The sequence below is a fragment of the Diadema antillarum genome, unplaced genomic scaffold (assembly GCF_040938485.1).
Source record: "Diadema antillarum isolate AM-2024a unplaced genomic scaffold, OU_Dant_1.0 seq00001848_RagTag, whole genome shotgun sequence".
NCBI lineage: Eukaryota > Metazoa > Echinodermata > Echinoidea > Diadematoida > Diadematidae > Diadema > Diadema antillarum.
In genome coordinates, this window is record NW_027272520.1 from 1 (window position 1) to 16831 (window position 16831).

Below are 16831 nucleotides of genomic sequence, written 5' to 3' on the forward strand. Positions count from 1 at the left end.
ACCTTCCAAAGCTCCCGAGTAGTTTGCTGTAATCCTGTTAGGTAGTAGTCTGCAAGAATGTATGCAAGGTGAACTTGTAATACTCAGGTCAGTGCTTGGCCCATATGGCCACATATCAGTTTTATTTTTCACTTGCCTTCCGCTCTGTATCAAATTCTCCATTTTCTAATGCACGTGCATCAGCTTCCAGATTATCTTAAACTTACGAGACTAATTCACATTCTTTATTTGATATTCTTCTCGGCGTAATTGTATTTATACCAGTATTCATTTGAGCGCTAACCATGCATGTGCTCAGTGTTGAACGCTTTCTGCTTTCCGGAACTGTGGAATTGATTTCATGAGAAGGAGATTAAAAAAGATGAAATCCTCGACAGCAACTCCACCCCCCCCCCCCCCTGCTCATTCAGTATACGACTCTGAAAGACAGAATTAAATGGGCGTAAGAAAAACACAATATAACGCGTAAAGAGCCGCTTGCCGCTATCAGTTTTACCACCTGTTGCTTGAAATATGGTGGTAATAGGTTTGAAAACATTTAATTGCATCCATTGCAACCAACCGTCTGCTTGTCGTCTGCATTCGCCGATATAATCGATAACGTCGAAAGCGTAATCACCGACGCGCATTCTCTCCGGGCAGCGCTGCTGATATCTGATTCATCCGACATCGATCGATAGTAATCTACAGCACGATCGTCGCTTTCACGAATTAACTTCCGAAGTACTGGCAAATTCATCGCCCTTCTCGGTCGGGTAAGTGTTGCTCGGAATAAGCCTCCTCTCTTTTCTAGCACAGCGGTGCATCGTATTTAGGTCGCGGCTTCAAAGAATGCGCCTTTCACTGAAACTATTCCTACGATCAAAAATGATCATCGTGGGATTGAATCATGAATATTATCGATACTAACTTTCAGTAGGCAACCGTCCTCGGGTACAAAATTGCTAAAAAGTCAATGTCTCGCTGGATGAATGTAAAACCGTAGTTCGCTTTATCACAATATCAGGGTATACTGATCTCTTCACAACTGTCTTTATGCGATGGTGGTATCACAGCACTATGGAGTGAGTGCGGAGTCTCAGTTGAATTGGTGAAATGAAAATCAATTCAGTGATGTCCTTGATATAATTTGATTTACTTTTGAGCACGTTTGTATTACGGGGAATGTCGTGAACTCCTGCAAAGGCCAAGAGTCCAGTTCATGCCCTTTGTGCAGAATACATGGACAAAGCATTTTACCCTGGACGGCGTCTTGATCCCGTATTGTTCAGGATGTATTTGGAACGGAGTGCAATGTCATTATCGTCAGTGGAACGTTGATAAGATAGATAGAGGGTCCAAACGGTCTTATTATTGTTTGTATTTGATATAGTGGTGTGTGTGTGTGTGTGTGTGTGTGTGCGCGCGCGCGTGTGCATAACGTGTCAGCACTCCCTGAAATAATTATAATCATACAAGTGCTAACGTACTTACAATTATCTCTACATGCGTATGCGCGTGTGTGTCCGTGTCTGTGTGTGTCTGCGTCTGTGTGTCTGTATGTCTGTGTGTGAGGTCTGTGTCTGTATGTTTGTATAATTCAACAGTGCTTCTGGATAATAATGAAATAAAAAACTAAAGAACCCATAATCATACTATTACACGTGTGCTCGTGGAAACGTCTGTCTCTGTGTGTTGTGTGTGTGTGTGTCATTTAGAAGCACATCCAGAAAAAGGATTACACGTAATACAATATTATAACCATTAAAGTATAGGCCTTAATATTCATACTGCTCACTGACACGCCTCGCCTTTCGATTTCTTCTCTTCATGACCTCAAAATGGATAAAATCATGGTGACATCCAAAAAATCTGGCATGCCTTCCTGAATAACGTCGAATATTATTTTGTTCAAGCATATTATATCCTACGATGTTCGTTTCTCTGATCTATTTTGTCGAACCGACTCACGTTACGTAGAGTACATAGAAGTTTCGTTTCAGTTTGCAGACATTACATGAAACAAAATACTCATAGAATACTCGTGTATTTTTTTCGCTTAATTATTATCTTCTTGAGAGACGGAGGGAGTTAGGGATAGTCGGAGGGAGAGAGAGAGGGAGAGAAAGGTACAATAGACAAAGAATCTGAATAAAATGACTGCAATAAAGTTACACATTTTTCACTGCAATTTTGGCAATGCAAATGAAGTTAAGGAAGAGCATACAAATCCAGATCAAAATAGGCCCTACACTATTTTTTTTTTTGTAGGAGTTGATATCGCCAAGGCGGTTGAGCATGACATGCCTTAGGATTTACAGACCTCGTGAAGGTTATTTACATCCCAGGATCAAATAAGCAACAAACATCTCCGATACATCGGTTTTCGCACATATACAAATAAAAAGGCACTTGCAAACGAAAACAAAATACACATACACACATGCCCGTACATACATTATCACAGGGGCGCCCACAAGGCCATTATACAATGTAAGTGCGATCGCACATATTTCCCACTTCATCTTATGATGTGCAAGCACAAACGCAAAAGTCGAAAATCATTTCCATACACACACACGCACACACACACACACACACACACACGGGAGTGCAACGTCAGTGAGACATTCCCTGCGTCAATATGATCAGTCCCATCGCAAACTTGATAAAAAGCCAAGCAAAGCAATTAAATCCAGGGGAAATTTAGCAGTTCACAATTTATCGTCTCAAGTGGACAGTTGATTTGCCCGTATCTGTATTGTATAAACGTTGGTTCGGCAGTGGTCACTGACCGATCAATCTTCAAAACCAGTTGAGGCGAGACAAAAGACGAACAGCCGCACTCACCCGGTCTTTCCAGTTACCCAGGGAGCGATGTAATCTGAAAAATTGTAACAGTCAGTAGTTGGCTGTATCTCCATCACGTAAAATGATCCGTGACCCACTTCAGTTTGTGCGAGGTTCTGTGAGTTTTCAGTGTTTTTGCCTCCGTCGTGAAGATTCTTGAAGTATTAAAGAGCTCTTAGCAAGTACAAAGCGACATCATTAATCTTTGGTGAACATTTTTCACTCAATCACTTCACGGTCATTATCCTTTTCAAAAAAGGAGATTTAGAAAAGTACTTACTACTAAAGTTGTCAATATAAATGGATGTCAGCTTATGTAAAACAGCTTCAGCATAAAAAAAAAAGATATTGATCACCCTAAACATAAATAAAAAAAACTCCCATAATACATCAGCTGCATGCCTTGTACATTATATGGTTGTACAGGAAACGTAAAATCCTGTGTTCTTGATGTCAGTATACTGAAAAATGAAATAAAGATATATGAATAAAGCTAATGACAACAGAAATAAAATGCATTGGTAGTTTGACTGTCGAATTGTAATACATGTATGGTCCTTTCAGCAAGATGGCCTTACCATGGGTCCCATTTTATAAAACTTGTTATCAGTATAACAAGTGCCACATTTCTATGACAAATTTGCTCTCAGCCAATCAGGTGCAAGGATTTCAGTAGCTTATAACAACTATCGTAATGTGTCATTGATAACAAGTTTTATGAAATGGGGTCCAGGTCCTATAGCATGGCTGTCCCAGAAGTTCTATTATTATTATTGTAGCCCATCAGAGCGCTTGTCAAATATCTCTCCACCACCTGAGTTAAAGACGACATTGTGTATAACTTCTCGGTAAGCAAGAAAGATTCGAATTCGTGACTTGCTTGTTTAAGAGCCCGGAGTCGATATGACGACGTAGACATTCTGATTCTTATTCGTAGAACAAACCTTACAAAAATGCCAAAGATTGATGGAATAAGCCCTCATCAAATAGACTGGCAAAATTAGTCAGAGGGCAGAATGCAAGCCTGTGTATTTCATAAAAATACAGTGCGATCTTCATTAAATATGAATACATGATTATACGCTCTTGGCTTGTTGCGGCAAGCATAGCTTACTGCGGTTGGGTATAGACAAAGAGGTCACCGAAACTTCAGCCTTGGACAACCTGATAACATACTACACTGACAACCGGCTGAAAACGAATAACGAATACGACCAAGACCTAGATTAGCTTCTTTCACCCACGCAACCGTGATGTTCGAAAGAAGTTGTCACTCACATGGAATGGTACACCCCTTGAGCACTGTACACATCCGGTGTAACCTTGGCGTCACTCTTGATCCGGCACTTTCATTCAAGCAACACATCGAGAAGGTGAAAGGGATAGTGAGAACTCGGAACAACCTCTGGAAACTGGCAAACTCTTCCTAGGGTGCTAGTGCATCAACACTTACAGGGCCAACAACTCTATTCTGCTGTAGAGGATACATGTCCATTTCGGGAAAGATCCTCTCACTTCAAGAAGATTGATCCAAGTCTCAGCGACAGCTGTAGAATAATATGTGGATGTCTCAAGCCGACAAACTAATATAAACCGGCTTTATGTCTTGTCCGGCACTGCCCCGCCTGCTATACGCCGGTCAGTAGCCAGTTGCAGCATGGTGCGTCTCAGACAAAATCAGGACAGCCGCCATCATTGTTATGACACCCAACCAAGCCAGAAACGGCTCAAATCAAGGAAAAGCATCCTACACTCTATCCATCCCTTGACTGAATCCCCACAGGTGGTCAGATGTAGACTGGTGGAGATACGCAACAGCAACCATCATCACAACACGCTACCTCTCCCCACTAAGGGACACCCACCCCCAGGGCACAAGCAGGACTGGAAGACATGGAGATCCCTTTACCGACTTCGCACAAACATGAAAAGTGGGGATATTCAACTGAAGACAACATAAACTGTGACTGTGGTACATCTCAAACCATGCCACACCTTCTTCAGTGTCCTAACTCTAAGGAACAGTGTTGCCAAAAAGACCTGATGGCTGCAAATTAGAAGACTCTGTGATGTGCCAAGTCCAGCATTGGTCAAAGATCTAATGGTTATGGAGATGCTGGATAGGAAGATGAAGAAGAAGAAGAAGAAGTAATTTGGACGCATAACTACACGTATTTGTTGTGTTATTGCCTCATCCTTTGGCACTGGAAAGAATAACCATAGTAATCATGAACCTCCTATAGGAATAGGGCCTATGTGATATCCTAGTCTTGTTAGCTCAATCTTTTGACAGTCTTGATGAAATTATTTGTTTGCTCTTTATGTTTTTTTTTACTTCATATTTGCCCATCTTCTGTTTCATTCTATATCAATTGTGAAATGTTGATATCGAATAATGAGCACATTTTCCCGAATGAAATCAGACTAGCAAAACAAACACGGGTGAGGGTTTTTAACAATAATTTCAAACCTTAGCAATTAATTCTATCCTTTCGAAGGTGAGGTTTACTATCTTTAATGAATTGTTATAGGAAAGGGGTTCATGAGCTTAAAGGTAGGGAATCCCATTTGCATGCCTTAAATGAAAGTTGTATAAACACAGTGGTATGTTGAAGAGAGTATCATTTTAGAAACTCCCACAAAGTATTGAAAGTGGAAGGTAACATTTAGTACATTTTTATTGACTGTTAGATTTTGAATTGAATTGTTTTCGGGGCTCACCGTAAATTCCAGTACATTACTAGGCTATCTTTGCAGACCCATGCACTGCATGTGTGTCCATCATGTATATTTTGTGAAGAAAGTTCATCAAAACTTACAAACATTTCTATATACATTCTTGCCACACACTCTATATGTTATTAAATCAGCTCTTATACTTTTAGATTTGTGTTTATAGATGAAAAAATACAGAAGACTGCAACAAAAAGGCTTAAAGGGGAAGGCTAGTAACTGATCAGTGGGAATCAGTGGAAATGCTGGAAGATGATTGTTCCAATCCTTATGGGATTCATTCAAGAGTTCATTGTATATCTATTGTTGTGTGAAAATGATTTGCTTCAGAATGGTCTCATATTCAAGTAATGTGCAGTTTAATGCTTCCAGGTTAGCGTCCCTGGTCAGTGACGGAGCATTAATCTGCACATTACTTGAATATGAGACCGTTCTGAAGCAAATCATTTTCACACAACAATATTATATACAATGAACTCTTGAATGAATCCCATAAGGATTGGAACAATCATCTCCCAGCATTTCCACTGATTCCCACTGATCAGTTACTAGCCTTCCCCTTTAAGTGTGGCTGACACACAGAACTACTGAGTAGTTGAGTTTTGTGCATTATTCAAATTGTAGATAACTGTTGACTTCCAAATTTCTAAGCAGTGGCCTACACAAGTCCCCTGAGGTTCATATTTAATGTTTTGCTGCATTTTGGGAGTTCTGTAAAAGGTATCCCCTACCTTTAAGGGCTAGTTAACTTTGTAAATATTATGAATCTCATTAGTAGATCCAGTTGAAGCGCGGGCCTGGTTATTATTCATAACTCTCTGCCCCAAAAAGGAATAGGCACTGAAAGGGTCGAAGAGTTGGTCCGTTGGGTAGTCGAGCTTGGGTCTGCCTGAACTCCAGTGAAGTCTCCGTGGTCGAGCGGTTAAGGCATTGACGCCCCAATGATGTCAAAGGACCCGGGTTCAATTCCCGGCAGAGGCCAATTTTTCAACTCGTGACTTTTTTTTTTCCAAAAGGGAAGGAACAGTAAGATAAACAATGATTTCAAAATAAGCTATACGCACCATTTTCTATTTCCTCATATCTTACATGTATTTGTTTGTGTGTGCATGGTGTGTGTTTGTGTTTTGCTTGACCCTTTCTGTGCCTTGAGTGCCGAATTGCACAGGAAATCAGGGAGAATTGTGTAAACTGTCCAAAGTTCCTGGCACAGAAAGAGTTAAACACCTATTACACCCACTGCTTAGCACAGTGAATGGAATACAGCACATCCTGCCTGTAGAAAAGGAACGTCTTTCTTATCGTCTATTATGTTCTTCAAATCTTAGAAATTTCTGGAGTACGTCTACTAGTCCTTTGACTTCGTAATGTAAATGATACTTTTGAATTAAAAAAAAAAACCTCTTTTCTGTAACTTTATACTTGGCAACCTTGAATTTATCTAACTCCGTATCGCAAGCTATTGCAAATAGTGGTCCTTGGCGTGGCTTTGCAAAGACTGATGTGAAATACAGGTCAGATTCACAGCACTAAGGATAGGACTTTGCCATCGGTTTGGAGTGGATTACGGAGAAAACGCTATTACAAGGGGAAGATCAGTGAGTGTCCCACTATAAAATCAAGATCTAATATCTCCCGAGTCCTCAAATGTACTCAAGCTCGGTTAAAAAACCAGATCAAGGCAAAAATTCCAGCATAGGAGGCAATCTTGACACATTCCCATTGACGTGTGTTCCATTGCAGTCATCTGCTCAGGTGCCTGTCTCCTTGAATCGATGAGATCTGGTGCAAACTGCCCGGCGAAGCCCGGCCAGTGTCACCTGATCCTGACCACCACGGTTGCGACAGCTATTAGGGGCATCATACCCCCCTGATATGTGCCCACTTCATCGATCACAGTGGTGTAAATATAAGAAAGCTGAGCGCATCTCGCGTTTACACTCAAGATTCTGGCCGGTCGACGAAAATTGACTTGAATTCATAACCGTTTATTGGAACTTATTCGAAGTTGAACACACCTTAAAGATCAGGAAGGCAACTCAAATAAACTAACGTTTTCAAAGGACATTGCTAGAAGAAACCAACTATCTCCTCCGGTTTCAATTCGTTGTCCAATGATTACTAATTATATATGGCTAAAACGTAATTCGAGACGCAGGTAGCGGGTGTCCATTTCCTTGAGTAGAAATTCTAATTGGACATCTGATGGACGAATAATACTAAAATCATTCATATGGTGAATGATTATGCAATCATATACATGATCATCAGTGCATATAATCAACATTTCTATACAGCTGTGGGTGTATACAATTTCTAATAAATAGCGGAAATAGCGGACTGACCTTGTAATTCAGTACTCATGCATTACATTGCGCTGAACCATGCTACTTGTTCCGAAATTGGAAGGCACTCATGTATTAAAGCGAGATGATGTCGGAATGAAGGGAGAGTGAGTGGATTCTGATCCCCCCCCCCCCGAAAAAAAAAACCAAGATGAGATAGGCTATATAGAGTATAAAACAGTACAGTGAAGGACGAATCTGTTTCAGTGAGTTTACGGGCACAACAACTAATAATACACAGTGGTTGGCGTTATCTGCAGTCTACTGCCTCCAGCCCCAAATATGAAAAATATGTAATTAGAAGTTATTTGTGTGTGTCTGTGTGTCTGTGTGTGTGTGTGTATGTGTGTTTGCGCTTGTGCCCCTCACAAATATTGCGCTGAGGTATTCATGATAGATGAAACAAATAATTGTTCATCTCACAAACGCAGGAATTAGAAAATGGTATTTGATTTCGTTTGCCAATTCGTTTTTTGTTTATATTTTTGTTTCTTTTACGTTCACAATTGACGCATTTTGTGTTACCATGGTATCAGATCATCGTGAGGTCATTTGCATTATCACCACCGGGAGCGTCAGAGGGACGTTGCCATCCTTTCGGGCACCTCCGACAAATTGAAGACGTACGCCACAGAAAAGCCGTTATACACCTTAGACCAATTTGTGATTTAGAGCGGTTAGAGCTCTAAAAGCCAGGAGAAATGTATCTAAAGTTATATGGCATCCTTGAAAAAATGAAGATGCTGCATAGTATGATTTACGTCCAAACATAATTATATATATATATATATATATATATATATATATATATATATATGTATGAAAGACAGAGAGAGTATTCGCTAACGTATAAATAGGTTCAGAGTATGTCAACATTTTGACACAAGCTTTCGACAAATATATTTCAGTGCATGCAAGGTTTGTTACAGTGTAACGTTTATCTGATTAACCTCATTCAGAAGATATCGCGATTCGATGATAACCGGAGGACGCCAGAAGATGCCGTTTTTTAAGGAACTGTCAAATTACGTCACGCACAAAAGCAAATTAATTGTAAATGCGTACATACATGCATTTAGTCTGTTTCTAGCATGATCGTTGCTTTTTGCATTGTTTTTGTTCAATTGGTTTTGTACGTTTGGTTTTGGTTCTGCTTGTTTGTTTGTTTTTCGTTTGTTTGTTTTTTGCTTTGTAATTTTCTGGAGGTAAGGAAATAACCTGTACAGCAAGAGATGATTCATCTATAGTCCGGGCGTTGCCATCAACATTTCCTATCTCTTTTTTTTTTTTGTCCTATCACTTGAAAAGAAGCTCATAGCCCTTTTGCCTTCCCCTCACACTAAGAATATGAATTGTATATATTTAAAGCCGAATATATCTTGCAGTCCACAATAGTACAATCGAAACATTAATGACCAATAACATGTCAGTCTATTAAGAATCAACGAGCCTCACTGCTCTTCCGACCCGAAGTCAAAGTACAATACACTCTTATGTCCTGTCTTCGATTACATTTCTCAGCGATTAATGCGGTAGGTCAAAATTGATCAAAATAAGAGTTCCCCCCCCCCCAAAAAAAAAAAAAAAAAATCGTTGTAGTATGCCAGTTTGCTGCAGGTTTGCCAATATGTTCAGAGCAAACTGATTGTGTGTTGCGTTTTATTCTTTTTTTCCCCTCTGCACTTTTCATTTTCCCCCACATTTCGCCGAATTGGAGATGGTTCATTTCATCACATTACCCGCAATTTAGGATAATCGATGGGCGCGTTCATTTTAACTCAAAGGAGCAATAAGTATTTTGTAAAATAGCATGCAAGTAGCCGCATAACAACTTGATAAATGCCTTCACATTTCCAACGACTCTACGCAGGAAAATCCAGGTTGATAGCTCGAGCGAGTTTGCGCAACATCCAGGGCCCGTAGTTAGCTGTATTTTGTTGTGATTGGAGGAAATTGCCAAAAAGCTATGTGTCTCATGTCAGTACAATACACTGGATGACAATTAGAGACGTACATGTTCGATACACAGGAGGACATCCAAATGCTGCGTATTTCACCCCATCTACCTTCTTCCGAAGGCAATGTACAGATAAGAGTAACAGAAGTAGTCTTACATGAATGTCAGCTCTAATACGTTCCAACGTTATGGGATACTATCGCACCTTGTTTGTTTGATCCATGACAGATATAGGCCTACCCCTATGATACTATGACTAATATACGTCTACGAGGCCTACACACTGTGGGTTGGGGTCATCCATACATCAGGAATGATGGACATACACCTATTTCGTCACCACTTCTTCCGCATCACCAAGATGACTGCTAAATGATTCTTTTTATTTGGACATGTTTTTGAAAAAGGGATCATTCAAATTATTAGAGTCGGAAGCTGGAGAAAATAAAGCTAATAAGCTTCTACGAAGAATGAAATTGTAAGGAGGGAAGAAACTCTTATGAGACGCACGTTTATTAAGAACAGAAGTGAACGTCTCTTTATCGAGTACGCATGCGCCCACCCGAGTCGTCCTTTTATACGCACACAGAAAGTTATACTTGCATGTACTCACTTGTGGCCTAAAAGCGTAACCAATTTGTTGGTCATTATGGAAGGTGTTGAAAACGAAAACATGCAGAGTAAAACATCTATTTCCTTCTGCTGCCTAATGCTCAATATAGTTTTTGATAAAGACTTTTCTGTAAAAGTAGAATATTCTGCTAGTAAATTGACAAAGACTGCGACAATCTTTTTGCAAATGCATACGTGAAATTAATTAGAAAGCACCGGTGTATTGTGTTTGTTAAGGTTGAAAACTAGAGGGTTTTAAAAGAGAACAAAAAATCCCCCCTGATTTTTGTAAAAGCGTATATAGGAAGTTTTAGTATTTAGAAATCCAGGAGTTTACACGCATGCGCTCTTCCAGTGTCTTAGACGGGAAGGAGGAGGCTGGGCTTTCTGTTCATGGACGTTTTCATGGAAACAGACGAATTGGACTCCGAGAGAACTCGGACATCAGGCATTGCCACGAAATGATGACCTCAATGCCAGATTATCATCCAAGAAATACTGATTTATGGAGGACCTTATCATTGTGTTCATGATCTCGTTACTTTGCGTAGCTTCATGGAATTCTTCTTGCGCATGAAAAGAGGCTGAAACGAATTTTCTTCGTGTAAATTGGTAAGATTATAAAAAGCAGCTGAATTGTGCCATTGAGGATGTGTCATGTGTGTCAGCCATGCAGAAAGTAAATGATCGAATAAGAAGCTAAGGAAGTAATGTTTCATTTCATTTCATTTCATTTGTTGGTTTCTACAACTTGTTTATGACACAATCTTACAACGAAAGTACATGTACGAAATTTCATGAAACTAAGGGTCCATTATAAAATCGTGATGCAAATTCGTGTAATACAATTTAGGCTCGACATACTATACATGAATAATATAACTGCATTACAAAAAGCAAAGATTGAAGGCTGACATTCCATGCAGGGGAAAAAATATTGTCACACTAACATTGTTCATATTCTTGATACAAAAGGTGCAGGTGCATATGCACATATAAATTCAGTTATTATACTTTGATCTAGTAATGTTTCTTTTTAACTTCTCTTAAAGGAAGTCAGAACGTTTATGCATTTTTCTTTGTATGTATGTCTGATGTATATTTTGGTTAAAGGCTATAAATATGACCTGTATGATAACTTCTTTTAAATAAACGAAAAGCTCTCATTAGCCCCCCTCCCGTTTTTCCGCGAGACCCTCATTGTACTTCACTGAGACACCTCGACCACATCACCCCCCCCCCCCGATACATACACAGAGTGAATTCTCTTATAATGTGGAATTTGTTCGAAAGACGTAGCCTTGTTTAGGTGAGGGATGAGGTCCCCACTAGACGACGTTGTGATGGTGACTATAATTGCCAAAATCGACGCAAATTGTCCATCAACGGGTTATGACCTCAGCCTCTGAAATCGTCGCATCGCAGGAATATTTCAGCAAACAAAGACAAACACGTTCTCATTAAGACTGAAGTCATCTCATGGGCATATCACATGAATCATTAATGCTAGGACAATAAAAGTCTTTCAATAACTGGCATTTTTAAAAGCCACTTCAGAGTTATTCCGTGGAGGCTCGCATGCCAATGAAGACCTTTTCCTGAAACTAGCGTACACAATCATCCGACAGTTCCTACCCCCACGCAAAGTTAAGCCACTCCTTATTCAGTAGACTTTTATAGGTTATCACATAGAGCTCGACATTAGCAGTGTCCCGGGGCCATAAACTTAAAATCAAAGTCGGGCCACATTAACTTCCCCAGAGGCTGTCTTTTGTCTTTTGGTGGCGCGTTCGCGTTCGGCCACCGACGACCCAAATGGATAGCAATATTCAAATCAAATTTCAAGGTTAAAGATTTTAGCGACCCGAGACCAGAGGAAAGAAGAAATAATGCCGAGAACTATATTATATATCTTCACCTCATCTACCACCGATATCAGGCGTTTATTGAAAATAGGTGAATCTGTATTATTACGACTTTATTGAAGCTATTAGCACAGTGTTTGTTTGATTTCAGATGAATCATTGATGTCAGTTTGAACATGGAGAGGCCTTTCTCTTTAATATAAGACACTAAACACTCCCATTGCATGCAGCAATCATTTCACTCACGTGTCTAATGCCATGTTTTGCCACGATTTCCTGCACTATTAACACAAATACATAATGTCCTTACCTAACACCCTATGTTCAACTCACTATAAACTCTGCACTCAATATTAGCGAGCTTCCTATGCGGTATCTGATAATGTATGTGTCTTTCTTACAAAAGAATGAAGGGAATATCCATAATCATTGTCAACAGAATAAATAACCAGAAAATTATCGCTCATATTGTGGGCACTTTTGAGGACGGCGATAAAGGCAGATTACCTCGTTTCAGAAAGTTAAGATTGGTGCTAATACAGGATTTGCACTTAATATGTATGTATGTTAGTCACCTGCTTGTGTGGATGGATTTTGTGTGCGTGGCTGTGCATGTATGCCAAGGGAAAAAAAATGCGTAGTGTGTACACAAGCAGAGTTGTTGTGAGTCGTCCATAGGTTTTTATATCTTGGCTAGTTTACCGACATCAACACACAACTTACGTTACATAACACGGACCGCGGAACGGGAGGGGGACGGGAGCTGACCCCCCGCCCCCCCCCCCCACACACACATATTTTTGGCTCGTTAAAAAAGGTTTTAAAAAAAAGGAAAACGGGGAAAAACCACAATTGCCATGAATTTCTTAAGGGTCCATCCTCAGATTAATTCTTCCCGTCTAAAAGCTTGGAGGTCGGGGTACTATTGGTCTTGACCACCAACCCCTCCCCCCTTATGGGAAACCTTCCGCGGCTTCGGCATCTTATTTCGTACGTTCTAATTCCTCTCCTGCGAAGTAGGACTCTTTAACATTGAATAAATAGATAAAAAATAGAGTGAGGGGGAAAGACGGTCAATTCCACCAGTTGTTGGTATCATTGCTGTCTTTAAGAAGATTGGGCGTTCAACTAAATGAACGATATTTTCGAACAATTTAATGAATACCAACTGACAATACCATAATCAATAGATGAATTCCATCGATGTAGATTATTATAACACGCAAGAAACAGAAAGTGTGGGTGTCAAAAGATGGAGCGAATTTCGTTTGCGGGGGGAGGGGAACTTTATAGAGACTATTTAATGCTCAGAAGAGTAAAAAAAAAAAATAGTTACAAAAAAGAGCTTAGCAGTCGCTTAAAGTCAAGAAGGATTATGGATTACCTTGCCAAAATATATCCAACACATTCTATCAGGCAAGCCTTCAAGCATCAAGCGTACATCTTAAAAACAAACAAGCGGACATAAAGCACCTAAAAACAATTTTACCAAGTCAGCGCCATATGACGAAAGAAGAAGAAGAAGAAGATGGAGAAGAAAGATCGCGAGGAGCGACGGACTCCATCTCCAGTGATGCGGCATCGATGATATCACGAGTGGTCCTTGGTAGAGAAGAGAATGACTGGCGAGTATCGCGATGGCCGCACGCCTGAGTGGAAAAATCCCCCCGTCCATCGTCACTTCGACCACTTCTCCGGTAGATGTCAATCACGTGATGTCAACCATCACTTCCTGAGTGGCCACGCGCAGAAAGCCCGGATTATCCTGCTTTTAAGATTGACATCTGATCTTTCTACTCCTTAACGTTACTGCTTTATGAGCGCACGCAGAAAACTTTCAGCTAACTTTAGGTTGATATACCTCTGAACCGAAAAGTTTTTGGTCTTTTTGACAAATGGATTGTACTTTGAAATGAAAATTGACTTTCAGGGCTGTCTGAGGCGTGCATGTTTGAATGAAACGTTTTAAACGTATTTTAGATCTATGCAATGCTGATTATGATAGTAATAATGACAATAGCAACAATGATCACAATATCATTGTTACTATGTCATGTACCTTGTAATCATTATTGTTATGGATACTGATATGTATAGGTGTTCCCGCTCAATTTCATCAGATTTGCATCCAAATTTAACCATGTGATCATCCAAGTACGAGTGAATTTCAATGATCACCGAGATCAACATTCCAAAAGGTAATTAGTTCATTCAATTTAATTTCATCAGCATGCGATTTCATGTGGATTGAGTTTCTCAAATTTGTAAAAAGGGCGTTCGGAGTAAAAATGCACGTGCAACGCATTCAAATTCCCATCAGTTCGACTGTGAAGAACGTTAAGAAATTCAAATTTACGATAAGGCAAACATTTATAACATATTTATATGGGCAGTTTTTTTTTTCGTTGTTACTTATATTCCTTGTAGTTACTCATCCGTTTGAATATGCAAGTTCAACGTACCTTGAAATTGGATTTTTGCCTGATAATAGCTAATAGCTCGTATAACTCCACTTTCAAATACATTACATGTATATTTTATTCATACGCGGATATTCATCTGCTTAAGTCATACCACAAGATATTCATGCATTATCTGCTAGAGCAGAGGATACATGAATGTCTCGAATATCGACAGAATTAGTGAGTGCAGCATTTGACAACCAGCAAGACAATATCACTGGCGACACAATTGGGTGAAACATGTCTATAGCTGAGCCGGTTGTGGTAGCTTATTAAATGGCCAATGGGAAGGCAGGAATGGAATCCAAAATTTAAATGTAAATGTGGACTTAAAAAGAAATTCTAAGATATGGCCATTCCCAATAAATGTTACATCCATACTGTTAGGGACAGATTGAAAGTGGAATAAAGGTCGACAGGAAAGAAATACAAAACAATTAAATTAACTGTTAAATGAAATTTTGAAGTTGAAATGAAATTCCATAATGCAATATATCACAGGGAAAAAGGACCCGTAGAAACGGGCTTGAATCTGTTTGTGGGAATTGAATTTGAACATTCAAAGTACGAAGTTGTGTTCTAAAAAAATAAAATTAGAATTGGTACTTGGAACGAAATTGAACGTCTATCCAGCTGGCGTGAAAGTTAAGGCAACTTTGAGTCGTTGATTTGGATGAACCTCTCTCTAAAGTCAATGAAATAAATCTAAAGGGAGTATACATAAAACGAAATTGAATACTCGAAGTATGAAAATGAACCATGGTAGAGGATCACTGACCAAAATCGCTTGAATTTGACAGCCTTTTCATTAATTCGAACAGTGTCGAATACAAATCTGATGAAGTCCTGTAAAGGGCAGATTGCAATGTATGCAGTCTCTATATGATGATGATGTTAAGATTAATGATGTTAAGATTAATGATATTAACCTAACCCGAGTAGATAGTATCAAGTTTTTAGGACTTTACATCTATAGCGACCTCTCATGGAAAACTCACTTTGATTGTTTAAGCAAAATTTTGTCACGAAACACAGGAATCCCAAACAAACTGAAACATTTTTTGCCCAACCATATTTTGCAGATTGTATATTCAACCATGATTTCCCCATATCTTAACTATGGAATTCTTGCGCGGGGTAACGCATCTAAATACTTGCTGGATTCGCTTTTTTCTTCTTCAAAAGCGAGCGATCAGAACTATTAACCATGCTGGGTATTTATCTCACACAAACGCCTTGTTTCAGAAAAAATAGATTTTAAAAGTGATAGATTTGTTTGGTTATAACTTAGGTATTTTTTATGTATAAATTTTCCTCAAAAGATCTTCCTGATGTTTTTTTTTTTTTTACAGATGTTCATAAGAAACAATTCTGTCCACCACTATCCAACTCGCCAAAAGTGACGCTTATCACCTTCCACGAACTCGAACAGTTTTCGCTAAAAACACATTATGTATACAGGTCCTAAATATTGGAATGATCTCCCAACAGAGGTTAAAAGCTGTTTGTCATTATCATTATCATATCTTTTTTAATCGCATCAAGACATGCCAAAATGGATTTGAATGCGAGAAACTTTCATATTCAGCACTGGTTAAGCTATTTTAGTACTTTTTTTTTTAATTTCCTCAGAGGGGCCAACAGATAATAAGCATTGTCTCCGTTTTGTCGTGTATGTTACATGACGTTCATTAGAGTGATTTATTACATTTTTTTTGGTACACTGTATTACAATGTTTTGCCATTTTGTACACCAGTACCCTGTACATCTTCCAACGTTTAATCTAGATTTTTCCTTCGCTCAAAAAAAAAAAAATAAAAGTGAAGTATAAAACATTTTCCATTGACAAAAAGAATAACGTAACATTGAATTGAATCAATTGAAATTTAATACATATAGTAATTAGCCTTGAAGTTTAGATGCATTAAATTTACTAAACAATATTAACAATGTTGAAAATAAATTGAAAGCTAAAAAGCAGAGCTGGAAAAATATGCAGTCCCCACAAAAACCCGGCGAATCCAAAC